This window comes from Argentina silus (assembly GCF_951799395.1).
Source record: "Argentina silus genome assembly, chromosome: 1".
Lineage (NCBI taxonomy): Eukaryota > Metazoa > Chordata > Actinopteri > Argentiniformes > Argentinidae > Argentina > Argentina silus.
In genome coordinates, this window is record NC_139655.1 from 12,098,306 (window position 1) to 12,110,805 (window position 12,500).

Sequence of the window (12,500 nt, forward strand, 5' to 3'; positions counted from 1 at the left end):
GGCCATTTTAGGGAGTGAATGAGCGACATTCGCAGACGTAGCGATTAAACACACAGAAGCTCTGAAATGTCACAAGTTCTTTAATAAATCCTAATTTAGCACCCCAGTGGAACTCATTTACCACCCCACTGCACTGCGGATTCAATCACTAACACACACTCCTAACGGAACACTCCCATAACTCTGTTATTTAGATTGGACCAACACCAGAGGAGGGACGCTTCATAAACCCAGATTAGATGACTGGAATGATAATCTGATCTAATTCAAGGATTAAATCCAAGGGGAGTACAGGCAGGAGGAAATCATAGAGGAGAGTGCCTTGCATCATATGGCCATATCTAGAGACCCCATTCTAATGAGTCGATCCTAATGGGAAACCAAAGCAGGCTACACCTAATCTGTGATGTACAGTAATACGGTCGTCTGAAATACAACAATTTTCTGTAATTGAAAGGTTACACATATTTGTATGATATAATGCAGGTCATGGGGAAGACTAGAAGGTGAGAGGAGAATGAGAGTGGAGGGTAGACGGTGGAGGAGGAACAGGAAGACCAGTAATAGCTTCACACCTGTCTCCATACAGTACGGTACACAGCCCATCAGGGGAGGCTAGTGGAGGCAGAGATCAGAGCCCCTCCGATTTCTACCTCCACCACAGCCCATCCATTATAAGTGGGGTCTGGGGGTCTACAGCTCACGCTCACGGAGAGAGGAGAGGAGCGAGGGATGATCCTTTATAGACTGGGGGTGTAGAGCTTACTGAGAGAGGAGAGGAGCAAGGGAGGAGGAGAAATATATGAGTACTGTTTTTGAGAAATGTCCAGAAAAAGAGATATGAACATACTATACTCTCTCTCTCCCCCCCCCCCCCCCCCTCTCTCTCTCTCTCTCCCCCTCTTTACTCCCTCTCTACCTCTTCCTTCCCTCTCTTAATGCCTCCATCCTCCTTTTCTCTCTTTGGCTTGAGGCAACAGATTAACGTGTCCGATGCTGAAGAGAGAGAGAGAGGAGGAGAGAGAGGTGTTAAAAATAGAGAGCTTTACTTATCACACCTCTCCCTCTCTCCCCATCTCTCACTCCAGCCTATGAACATTGGAAGGTGTGAATGCAGGAAAGGAGGAGAGAGGAGAGGGAAGAGGGCAATCAGCATGGGGAAATGAGGGATGGAGAGATTGGGGCGAGGAGTGGACAGAGAAAATGGAGTGGAGAAAGGGACAAAAAAGGACAAAAAAGGTTTAAAGACCGAAAGAAAACCAGAATGTTTATACAGTTTCATGGAGAAGGAAACAGAGATGATAAGACTAAGGGAGAAGGGAGAGAAGGAGACAGACAGGGAGAAGGGAGAGAAGGAGACAGACAGGGAGAAGGGAGAGAAGAAGACAGACAGGGAGAAGGGAGAGAAGGAGACAGACAGGGAGAAGGGAGAGAAGGAGACAGACAGGGAGAAGGGAGAGAAGGAGACAGACAGGGAGAAGGGAGAGAAGGAGACAGACAGGGAGAAGGGAGAGAAGGAGACAGACAGGGAGAAGAGAGAGAAGGAGACAGACAGGGAGGAATGAGAGAGACTGATAGCCTGTGACAAGCTGTTGCTAACATGATTGAGACAGGAGACTATGGGAAGGGATGGAGGGAGGAAAGACGGAATGGACACAAGGGAGAGAGAGAAAGAGAGAAAGAGAGAGCAAGAGAGGGCATGAGAGAGAGAGAGAGAGAGAGAGAGAGAGAGAGAGACCGCTGTGCCTTTTAAGATGTTGTCAATTATGGAAAGACTGACTGGTATTGGATAGAAAAACTAAAAGAAAAGAGAGATAAAAGCAGGGGATAATGCAAGTAGCAGTAGCGTGTCAGAGACCTTGCCACATCACTGAAGAACAGAGAGAGCGAAGAAAAGAGAGAGGGGTGCAGAGAGAGGGGGTGGTGAGAGAGAGAGGGCAGAAAGAGAGAGGGGTGCAGAGAGAAAGAGGGCAGAAAGAGAGAGGGGTGCAGAGAGAGAGGGCAGAAAGAGAGAGGGGTGGTGAGAGAGAGGGCAGAAAGAGAGAGGGGTGGTGAGAGAGAGAGGGCAGAAAGAGAGAGGGGTGGTGAGAGAGAGAGGGCAGAAAGAGAGAGGGGTGCAGAGAGAGAGGGCAGAAAGAGAGGGGTGGTGAGAGAGAGGGCAGAAAGAGAGAGGGGTGCAGAGAGAGAGGGCAGAAAGAGAGAGGGGTGGTGAGAGAGAGGGCAGAAAGAGAGAGGGGTGCAGAGAGAGAGGGCAGAAAGAGAGGGGTGGTGAGAGAGAGAGGGCAGAAAGAGAGAGGGGTGCAGAGAGAGAGGGCAGAAAGAGAGAGGGGTGCAGAGAGAGAGGGCAGAAAGAGAGAGGGGTGCAGAGAGAGAGGGCAGAAAGAGAGAGGGGTGCAGAGAGAGAGGGCAGAAAGAGAGAGGGGTGGTGAGAGAGAGAGGGCAGAAAGAGAGAGGGGTGCAGAGAGAGAGAGGGCAGAGAAACACAGAGATGGGAGGGGGACGAAGAGGAACTTGGGATGAGATGAGAGAGGAAAGAGAGAACAGTGACAGGGAGGGAGGGAGGGGAGGAGGGATGAGTAATTGAGACAATGATCAGCAGTGATGGCGGGATGTGGAGTGCCGGAGGACGGCGGCACAGGAGGAACATCGCCTCGCCACCCTCCTCCAAAAAAAGATGTGAAGGAAGACGGCAAAAGTGGAAAAACTTAATTAATTAAATAATACCGCAGTCAACCTCAATCAGCCAACAGCCTACTCTGTGCCAGAGTAGGGTTTTAGACAAGTGAAGAAAGTGTGTGTGTGTGTGTGTGTGTGTGTGTGTGTGTGTGTACTGTATGTCTACAGTATGTTTGTGAGCATGTGCCTTGCTGTGTGTGTGTGTGTGTGTGTGTGTGTGTGTGTGTGTGTGTGTGTGTGTGTGTGTGTGTGTGTGTGTGTGTGGGTGTGTGTGCGTGTGTGCGCGTGTGTGCGTGTGTGTGCGCATGCACATGGGTTTGTATATATAAGTGTGTGCCCAAGCCTCTCTAGCCCACCCTATCAGACCAGACCAGCTCCAGTTGACCTACTAAGTTGTCCCCCTGAGTGAGCAGTACCACATCGCCCTGGGACGACCCATACACACACAGACACACATACACTCAGTGAGGAGCTGTAACCCAATTTGGCTTCGCAGCAGATAACATCTTTTCAGATGGCAGCAAGATTAAAGAAACGAGGGATGAGAACGTAGCACAGAGAAAAAGAGCGGATTAAATGTCAAAAAGAATACACAAACAAACAAGCAAAAGGAACAAAGCGGAGAGAGGGAGTGAGGGAGGGAGCGAGGGAGGGAGGGAGGGAGGGAGTGAGGGAGGGAACGAGGGAAGGTGTCTCTCCCACGCTAGCCGCTGGTGTGTGATGCCATGTTAGCCGCGTTGTCGTTGTCGAGTAGGGTAATGAACTTGATATCAGACGTACTAAGTAACGTGACAGAAGATGTGAGTGGGTGGGGTGTTTCCATGTGCCCCTGGCGAAGGTTAATGTATATGTTAAGCAGTGTGTGTGTGTTTGTGTGTGTGTGTGTGTGTGTGTGTGTGTGTGTGTGTGTGTGTGTGTGTGTGTGTGTGTGTGTTTGCGTGTGTGTTTGTGTGCATGCATGTGTGACATGCCTCCATCTGCCCAAACAAACATGAAACCAAAACTTCATATCACAACAGCTCTGGTTCAAGCTCTATTCTTGGTTCAACTTGTTTAGTCTAATTGACCACATTTCCAGGGCAGGAACCAAGTTTGTCAGTTAAAGGATTGGAGGGAGAGAATTTACACTCGCCTTCCTGTTCTAATTTGTAGTCCCATCTCACCAGAGGGATACGGTGTATCTATAAGTCAGAGACATGATGACGCTTTAAGTCTATCTCCCCGTCCCTGAGAGAGCCAGTGTGAAGGATTCATATCAGCTCCCTGAGCCAACTAATAAAAACCCTGGATCCATACTTCATATTTCTTGTAACTAAAGAAGTCTTCATAAATCACACAAGGCACTTTTATAACCTCGCTATGACGCATTAATGAAGCTATCACAAGCCATTACCTTCCCTGACAGCTGAAGAAAACACATTAACTTGTGTACTGGAACTGAAAAGACGTTATTTTAGCTCAAACTCCTAACCCAAACTGCATATATTATTTCCGTATGCATTCCACCTCTGAACAAATACAGACGACTAGTTCCAACATGGCGTAAGGTTTTCCTTCAGCAGAGAACAGAGTTTTTCCATTGTTGCAAACAATGGGATATTGTTTACTGCATTGTGGTTAGCAGAGTAAAATATCCAGCCAGCCCGCTGTTAGTACATGTGAGGACAAAACTAGAATCTGTGTACGGAAAAACTTCCAATAAGCGCCGAATCTCTAACAAACGCATGTCTCCTGTAATAGCCGGGCCACTAATGAAATTGAACCAAATATGCACCGACCCTCATACACGCCGGGTCCAAAAAATGTTTAACGGTACGTATTCTCTGTTAATATTAGCAAATGATTAAAGCGACGCATTTGATTCTGAGTGACCGTTGTGACATTACCGGTATTTATTCAACAGTCTGACAGATCGTTTACAGAAGTCTTGTATGGAACCGATAAGAAATTACCATATCTGTCAAAGATGAAGGTTTTGACTAATTTGTAGTAGGCTAATAATGTTGATATAATGTTGGTGGATATTTGTTTTCTGTATGATACATTCAGCTCTGTCATATCGTGTGTTTGAGCAGCAGTTTGGCAACAGCAGCGGGGGGGTAATAACCGCCGGTCTCATTTAGCCTGTCTCCAATATGCGCGGGTGTGCTCCGACGTTAAAGCAAATAAACGCCTGACTACCAAAATCAGTTTTACGGTATGTTTAAAACACCGCTCTTTCATAGGAAATGTGTGTGTTCGTATGTGTGCGTGCGTGCGTGCGTGTGTACGTGCGTGTGTACGTGCGTGAGTGTCTGTGTAAGGCTGAATGGGTTTATAATCTGTAATAGTTTGGCATAGTGTATCTGGGCACTAGTGTGAAAAGTCATGGTCACAGGTTAAATATCACATGGCGGGCACATGTTATAGACACAGGCACACACATGCACGCACACACATACACACACAACACACACACACACACAACACACACACACACACACACACACACACACAATCTATGCACATTATTATATGCATATGCTTATACAAAGGAGACTTCCAATACAATTACTTTGAAGACACAGACATTCACACACTTATGGATACATACACACACACCTATACCGACAAACACCCAGACAAAGAGACACTCACCCCATACGGCAGGGGAATGATCTCAGTGTCTCTGCTTGCGTGCGGTTGATCTCCCCTCTGTGCTCGATGACATTTTAATTCTCTGCAGTTATTCACTTTCCATCCATCCAACTCCATTATCATCAACCGTACTATCCCCCTCAACCGTACTATCCCCCCTTTTTCTCCTCTGCCCTCTCCCCCTCCATCCCCTCTCCCTCTAGGTCCCTGTGCATGGGGGGTGGGATGAGTGGGATCACTTCATATTAACCCCCAACACGGACACACAACCACACACGCACACACGCACACACACACACACACACACACACACACACACCAACCTCTGGGCCACAGGGGCCCCAAGCTCTTCCAGGGAGGGCTAGTATCAGGCACGCACTTGATCTCTCTCTTTCACTCTTTCTCTCTCTCTCTTTCTCTCTCTCCCTCTCTCTCTCTCTCTTTCATCTCACACACACAGCCACGCCATTCTTATGGAGCACTGTCTGGCTTTGTGATATGTAAGAAAGAGAGAAAGAGAGAGAGATAGAGTGAGAGAGACAGAGAGAGAAGCAAGCAAGAGTGAGAAAGAGAGAGAGGGAGAGAGAGAGTGAGAGATAGAGAGAGACCTTTGGATAGATGCAGAGGTCCATAAGCTATTAAGAAGAGAGGATTGGGGAACATGGAGACAACACTTGTGTAATGTCAGGACAACGTTGATAAAGCAGTGGCGTTGTAGGACAGCTAATAGAGATGTTCCTTAGAACTGGGTCAAAGTTTCAGAGTGAGGGCATCAAGTGCATTTGTGAGTGTCTCTCAGTGTGTGTGTGTGTGTGTGTGTGTGTGTGTGTGTGTGTGTGTGTGTCTCTCTCTCTCTCTCTCTTTCTCTCTCTCGGTTTGTGTGGGTACGTGTGTATGTGTGTGTGTGTGTTTGTGTGTGTGTGTTAGAGCTGAATGCATATTTATCTCTGAATAAATGAATGCTTATCTATGAATAAATCACTGTAACTTCTATGTGCAGATTTTCTATGGTGGAGATATTTTACAGCGACTGTGGGGATTGAAAAGACAGAGTCACTTCAATGCCAGGGCCCATAGAAACAGAATGAATAGATAGCAGACGAGGTTCATGGTCTCAGCATTGAACTGATGCATTGTTACAGTCATGTTGTCAAACTTGTTATCATGACACTTCAAGGTATCCTGGCTAATAGAATGACTTTCAACAGTGATGTGCGTTTTCCGTAGCGTGTGTCAGCGTGCTGGTCTTCTTCAGAGACTTGAGGAGGACTTGAGCTGGTCTTCCTCAGAGAGTGTCTGTGTAACCTCGCTGAGACCAGGCTTTCCTAGTTTAGAAAGCCTGGGGAAATCCTTTGCAGAAAGTAGCTACAAAGGGGTGGGAATCCGTTTGAAATGAGTGTGGCCTTGCAACATGTCAAACCAATCAAATACTGACTCCAAAAAAACATAATTACATTTTTCTTCAACGTTGCAAGCTAGCAAAGTCAACAACTCTCACTATGCTAGTCAAGCAACCATTCTATGGGCGTGTGGAGGGAGGGTTTTTGGAATGTAACATCCAATGAAATTACGGGCACATTCTCCCATTGCTCCGTCCAGTTCAATCCAAGCCTAATTTAAAATTCTCCAGACCACCAAGGAGGCGTGAGAACAATGTGATTTGGAGGTATGGCTACACAAGACTAGTGTCTGTGCATCTGTGTGTGTGTGTGTGTGTGTGTGTGTGTGTGTGTGTGTGTGTGTGTGTGTGTGTGTGTGTGTGTGTGTGTTTGTATGCATGTGTGTGTCCGGTGTGTGTGTGTGTGTGTGTGTGTGTGTGTGTGTTTGTATGTGTGTGTGTGTGTGTGTGTGTGTGTGTCCGGTGTGTGTGTTTGTATGTGTGTGTGTGTCCGGTGTGTGTGTGTTTGTATGTGTGTGTGTGTCCGGTGTGTGTGTGTGTGTGTGTGTGTGTGTGTGCGCGCACCTCCTAGTGTGTGTTCTTGTGTGCCTGTTAGTGTTTCTATGTCTGGGAGTGTGCGTCCATCTCCGTTATATCAGTCACTAGAATGGAGGCCTGCAGAAATGGGTCATTGCCTGCCTCTCTCTCTCTCTCTCTCTCTCTCTCTTTCTCCCTCTCTCCCTCCCTCTCTCTTTCTCTCCTCTCTCTCCCCCCTCTCCCTCTCACTCCTCAACTCTTTGCTCATGCAGCCGTAAATCACTCATTTTTTAAGCCTCTCTCTTGTATTCCCATGTCTCTCCCAGAATAAAACAAAAACACCTCCGCCTGTCCGCTCCTCCAGACCCACGGATATGGGTTAAATGAGCCAAGCTCATCCCTCTCTTTCTCTCCCCTTCTCTCCTCCCCTCTCTCTCTCTCTCTCTCTCTCTCTCTCTCTCTTTAGCTATGTCTCTCTACCCCCACTGTCTACCCTATGATCTCTGGCTGGCTGCCTGCCCTAGCTGTGGTAGCCTGGGCCCTGTCTGAAGGCTGGTGGTAGGAGGACTGGGTCTTGGGTAGAGGGTAGGCCCCTGTGTGTGAGGGTAGTCCTCTGTTTGTCTGTAGACAACACACACACAGACACACACACGGCCTCCCCACTATGACTGACACATGGAAGAGGGACTGAGAGGGTCCAGGTACTGTAACAAAAAACAGGTTATCTCACAGGCTGTTGTGTAGGGCAAGAGGGGCCTCTATCTCCATCTCCCTCTCTCTCTCTTTCTCTCTCTCTCTCTCTCTCTCTCTCTCTCTCTCTCCACTGAGTCATAAGTTATTGCCCCCATTAATTCAGGCTACAAACACACACACAATTCCACACTTCCAGACACAGTACTAGGTCCTCCAGTATCATTTAGTTCTGCCTATGAAGATGCCTGACTGAATTAATGTTTCCTCTTAATCCCAGAGACATAAAATGAGACACTACATTTCATACAGCTCATTGTACACAAGAGTATATTCAGTGGTTGTTTTTCCACTATAACATATATTTAGTTTTAATCTCTTCAATTTCTCTTTTTCTCTCTCTCCATCCCCCCCACCATTCCTCCCTCCTTTCCTCTCTGTGATTCTCTATGTATCTCTGTTTCCAGTTTTTCTGGCCCATCTTTGTTCCTCCAGGCCACCAGATCCATGGTGACATTGTCTGTCATTGTCTGATTACGTAGCAACAACAACAGAAAACATTCTGCCACAAATGAACTCAAAGACATTCAAACAGGGGAAATAACATCCTGTGTTCTGCTCAGCTGGACAGCTCTGTGGGACACAGACACAGTCAAATCAGCCACAAGCACATCAACAGCCTAATGTCATGCTAAAGCTATGCTAAAGAAACACTAGTGAACCCTCAAGCAACGCAGTTGTTAGTTTCTTGTTGCTTTCTGCCTTTAGACAACTTCCACTGGGGGGGGGGGGGGTTGTTGGAGTGAAGGACGAAAGTCTGAAAGAGGGAGGGAGGGAAGGAAGGAAGGATGCAAAAGAGGGAAGTGGGTCAACGGTCTGATGGGAGAAACAAGACAGCGATCTGTGACACGGAGATAAAGGGAGCGAGAGCAAGATGGAGAGATGGAGAGAGGAGAGGAGGGGGGATTCTAAATTAAGAAAAGGGATGTGGAGGGGAGAGGAGGAAGACAGAGAGAGAGGGGGAGAGGAGACAGAGGAGAAAAAGAAGGCTAAAGCAATAGGAGGGATGAGATCTTACAGTAAGGGCCTCTTAAAATCCATTTATTTCTGGGTCACATGAATGCCAAATGTCAAAGACGCAGAACTTTACAGAGGAGTTTAACACTGCGCAACACACACACACTAACACAGAAACACACATACACTTGCTCGCTCGCACACACACACACACACACACACACATGCATATGCATGCTCACACACGCACACACGACCTCGCTCATGCGCACACACACTCACAGACACACCACAAACTTGAAGAATGTTTTCTCCGTGAAACTGAGTTGAGGGGGAGAGAGTGAAGGCTCTGTACAGAGTAGTACATCTTAAAGACTGTAATTACACATAACTGTCATTTTAATTAAGGGTTTTAATGAAGTAAATGAGAGCTCTGCAAGAACAAAGACCACAAGCCACAGGGAGTGTGTAAGACAGACTGTGTGTGTGTGTGTGTGTGTGTGTGTGTGTGTGTGTGTGTGTGTGTGTGTGTGTGTGTGTGTGTGTGTGTGTGTGTGTGTGTGTGTAGGTGTGTGTGTGTGTGTGTGTGTGTCGGTGTGTGTGTGTGTGTGTGTGTGTGTGTGTGTGTGTGTGTGTGTGTCGACTGTCGACACCCCCAAGAGTAGGCTGTGTGCTTCTTCAAAACCAAGCATCTCATACACACACTCCAACAACTGGGGCCCTTCACCCTACTGTGTATAAACACTTGTACACACAGCCTTGCTGGACATCTAAACATTCCCACTAGTGTCCTCCCCTCCTTCTCCCTCCATACAGTGTAGTCTAAACCCCAGGCTGCTCTGTGTTAGAGTAGGCCTCCACATCTGGAGCCCTTTAAACCTGGCCCACATCTAATATCCATCTCACCATACACCAGCCAAGGCTGAAAAGGTACTATTATGCAGCTAATGCAGATGGAGGTAAATGGCTTGATACAAATATACGGAGGATGTGTGTGTGTGTGTGTGTGTGTGTGTGTGTGTGTGTGTGTGTGTGTGTCTGTGTCTGTGTCTGTGTCTGTGTGTCTGCATTTAGATACATTCTGTCCCTTGTTACTGTATGTGTTCCAAAGCACCCTTCTCCCCCTCCTCTTCCTCCACCAACCTTGTTCCAAAAGAGGAAAGAGGGAAGAAATGAAAGAGAGAGAGAAAACACACAACATGGGGAGTCAGCCAGCCGAAATAATACATCTTGACATCTGTGCCTGCACACTGCTCCAGGGATAGAGAGAGGGAGGGAGGGAGGAAGAGATGGGGGGGGGGGGGTGGAGTGATGGACAGCAGACGTTTTTTTCTCTGTGTGTGTTTAGTGTGTGTGTGTGTGTGTGTGTGTGTGTGTGTGTGTGTGTGTGTGTGTGTGTGTGTTTTCTTTACTGTCTGTTCTTCAGTCCTCATTTGCTTAAGTGAAATAACCAAAGGACGTTAAATACTTGTGGGACAGGAAAAACCTGTGGTTGTTGTTATGTCTCTGTGTGTTTAGAGTTTAGTTTGGGAGGATGTGTTCATTAGCTAGAGGCCTGTCTACAGTAGGCAATTTCTCCCTAACTATGTGTATAGTACTGTCTGTCTGGAGAGTTAGTGTTTATTTGTTCTATGAGCTATGTAAGAGGTGTTTGGGTGTGTGTGTGTGTGTGTGTGTGTGTGTGTGTGTGTGTGTGTGTGTGTGTGTGCTGAGAAACCAAAAAGTGAGCTACAGAGACAAAGTGAGAGAGACAGGTGAGGGAACAGAGAGACAGGTGGGGGAACAGAGAGACAGGTGGGGGAACAGAGAGACAGGTGGGGGAACAGAGAGACAGCGAAATAGGAGAGGCAGAAAGAAAGACAAAGTGAGAGACAAGCGAGAGAGAGATCTCCCTGATCTGGCAAGTGAACGTTTTTAGCAGGGTCATGTCTCTGGTCTGCCATCCAGGGAATAGCATGGTCCCAGAGTATAGCAGATATAAACTGTTATGTCTGTTTTATAATTTAAATGTGTCATTCACATGGGGCATTGAGCATCACTTCCTCTAAGTAAACAACATTCCCTGGAGAGGAACCCATCCAGCAGCATGGAACAACCACTACTTAAGATAAAGAAGCCCTATGGCTTTTCACGCTGCCGTTTTTTTTAACCTAGGGCTATCCCTAGCCTGGAGCTACGACTTAGCCCAGGGCTAGTTTACCCTCGGTTCACACATGCATTTGTTAACCCTTGGCTAAGTATTAACTCAATGCTAATGATTCACACCATAGCAACACTCTTTCTTTTCTCTTTTTCACCATAGCAACACTCTTTCATTCTAGCCATGTAAGTTAGCTATCTAGCTTGCTAGTGCACCGTCAGGACAGAAACTTATAGATTAAAAGTAACATACTGTATACTAGCTGAAATGAGAGACACTTGGAGACATGAAATGTATTGGATATTTGAGTTTTACCTTGTATCTTGTAACAACTAGCCAACTGTATTTCTAGCAGCTAACCATGATAACAAATTAGCTCCAGAGTATATGCCATGGGAGCAGTCCCGTTTCACACTGGCTAGTTTTGGCACCGTGTTTGGGAGATTTCTGGGGCTAACCCCAAAAACTGTGCTAACCCTGCTCCTTCAAATGTTACTTAAGAGTTGAATTTGAGTGTTGTTATTGACATTTTTGAATTATGCCAATGGTGATTAAAAACTGTCAGGGTTGGGGTACTACATCGAATACTAGTGGTAGACAAGTATAACATGTAAATATGGTGGAGAATCGCTGTAAGTTTCTGCTACTATGAGCAAGTAGGACTACAGATGCCTTCTCTTCTATAAGCTTCAAAAGAGCAACGGAGGAGGAGGCTGAGGAAGAGACAAATACTCGTCTGTGTTTTCACTCATTTCACACACTGTTTATCTCGCTTCTCATTTTCTAGGCCTACGTCTCAAACAAGGAACACAGGGGGCCACACACGCACACACACACACACACACAAACACACACACACACACACACACACACACACACGCTCCTGCCCCCATTATGAGCGGGTCCTTTGTTGAGGGTGTGTGGGGCAGGGATTATGGCAGCTCTACAGCCATGAATAGGGCCAGGCAGGGGCTTGGCTCTGGCAGAATTAATTACACTAATTAGAACCTTAATTGCATACATTAAAACACTGGTTACAAGGGCTGGAGCCATGGTGAAGTCTGTGGGAGGGGAGAGCCATACAGGGGGATCACACACACACACACACACACACACACACACACACACACACACACACAGGAGGTGGGCTGAATTGAGAAAATTAGACAGAAATTTTATAAAAGCATGCTATTTGGTGTTCATTAACATGTAATAAACCATTACCCCATGGCAGCAGATGTTACTAATATGGACTAAGCCCAGGAGGAGTAAGGAAGATTGGATTTGACTGGGTGAAGTGGAGGGCTTCTCTATTCATTATCCGGTTGCTGTATCTGTTACAGTGTTGTTTGATTCCATGGTACTCCACATTAAGGTTCTGTGTCACTCTAGAACCCAAACCAGCCGCTGCACTCCCATCAGCCA

At 46.8% G+C, this 12,500-nt stretch overlaps 1 protein-coding gene across 1 annotated transcript in view; it reads right to left on the reverse strand.

Annotated features, from left to right (window-relative positions):
* efnb3b (ephrin-B3b) overlaps positions 1-12,500 on the reverse strand; it is a 56,326-nt gene that overhangs the window by 9,160 nt on the left and 34,666 nt on the right. The window lies entirely within an intron of this gene.